This window comes from Sinocyclocheilus anshuiensis, unplaced genomic scaffold (genome assembly GCF_001515605.1).
Source record: "Sinocyclocheilus anshuiensis isolate Anshui unplaced genomic scaffold, SAMN03320099.WGS_v1.1 scaffold477, whole genome shotgun sequence".
Lineage (NCBI taxonomy): Eukaryota > Metazoa > Chordata > Actinopteri > Cypriniformes > Cyprinidae > Sinocyclocheilus > Sinocyclocheilus anshuiensis.
This window is the reverse complement of record NW_015536549.1, coordinates 1,113,984-1,115,640: the sequence shown is the minus strand read 5'-3', so window position 1 is coordinate 1,115,640 and position 1,657 is coordinate 1,113,984. Positions and strand designations below refer to the sequence as shown.

At 35.0% G+C, this 1,657-nt stretch overlaps 1 protein-coding gene across 1 annotated transcript in view; it reads right to left on the bottom strand.

The window, feature by feature from the left end:
• The window catches only part of LOC107700347 (sterol O-acyltransferase 1-like), a gene marked incomplete at its 3' end in the record, with an annotated part of 21,465 nt that extends 20,135 nt beyond the window's left edge, over positions 1-1,330 (bottom strand). The window contains exon 1 of the mRNA XM_016501979.1: positions 1,170-1,330. The remainder of the gene's footprint in view (positions 1-1,169) is intronic.
• Positions 1,331-1,657: the final 327 nt, after the last annotated feature.

Genomic DNA, 1,657 nt, shown 5'->3' with positions numbered 1-1,657 from the left:
AGATGAACGAAGGTCTTACGGGTTTGAAACGACATGAGGGTGAGTAATTAATGACAGAATTACATTTTTGGGTGAACTAACCTTTTAAGACCAGTTTCAGCACAAAATAAACATGACTAAACATCCGAAGGTAAGTTAAAAGAAAAAGTACAACTTTACAATCCGTATCCTGTCTCATGTAATCGCTCAATCAGTGTTTCAGCCGCGCAAAGACGTCAATATAACGGCTTGTAAACAATGTCAGGCACCGTCACATTTACCTCAGAACAACATATTCGGTGCCCATAAACTCATTAGTCAGCTAGAAAAATAAACTGTAGAGAGGGGCATTTTGCTAAATATATACACCATATAACATATCCATTATAAATTTTACTGTTCAATGTTTAATTTATGTTTGAATAAATCCATCAAGATTTTATGACAGCCACCATTATGTTTATATTTAAAAAACGAATTGAAGTAGAAATATTATTATGTAATTGTAACTTTATTATTTTAAAAACTTCATTAAGTGTAATTTTAACAAATCAGTCAATTGTAACTTTCAATATTATAGTAATGTAGTACCAACTGACTCTCATGTATATTTTACAGCATTAGTTGAGAGATTTCTTTTCCTTGAGAAAATTTGGTATGTACTGTACCTGATATATATCCAAAATAATCGATATTGAATCGAACCGAATCAGTAATCGAATCGAATCGCAAGCTTGAGAATGAGAAGCCAATCGAATCGTGAAATTTGTGTCAAAACCCAGCCCTAAACCACAGATCCTCATAAAAATCAAACACAAAAATGTGCGTTATCAGTAACAAAGGAATAACGTTAGTTAATTGTCATTATTTGGATAGTAGTAGAAAAGGAACACGTACCATAAGTGACAAACTTACTATTCACTATTTAATTAATTACTAAAAATAAATAAGTACTAGTATACTAGTAAGATTTAAAAAAAAGACCCTAGTTAGTTAATAGAATAAACGTTAATTCAAATGACTCAAGCTTTAACCCTAAAACGGAGTTATAGCTACATTACACTAAATTAGCATAACGATTTTTGAGGGGTTTCGATACGGTTATTGTACACACAAGTCGTTCATTTACCAGAAAATGTTTTACAGGCTCCGTTAAAGAAAGACAATAAACGAACGTTTAGATCACTTACTTGTGCTTCTTCCTAAAAACACACGTCTGTAATAATCAATTCCGCTTTCTGAAGACAAACTCGGTGAATGTTGACGCTGGCGACGCCGCGTGATTGAACAATATCAGTGTGACAGAACAAGAACCGTGTGACAGCAAGCAGGATCAGGCCTGCTGCTGAAATCAAAGTCCTTTTTGAAATCAACTGAAACAACAGGCGCTCGTCTCTACCGGGGCGGAGACTGCTTCGAAACGCCATCTGATTGGACGAGCTGCTTCGACCGTAAATGTACAGTAACCGTATCAATCAATACCTTACAGCGTTGCCTAGTTTATGTAATGTCTGGTTATCTCACTCTTCTCAGAGATGTAATGTGTTGAATAAATACATGAATCTCAAAACCTTTCAAGAATATTCCCCCAGAAACAGAAAAAAACAAATGAAGCCTATTAAGTACGTCTGTGCGATACGTGTTGGTAGGGCAGTCATCTTGAGAAGTGGGACAAAAC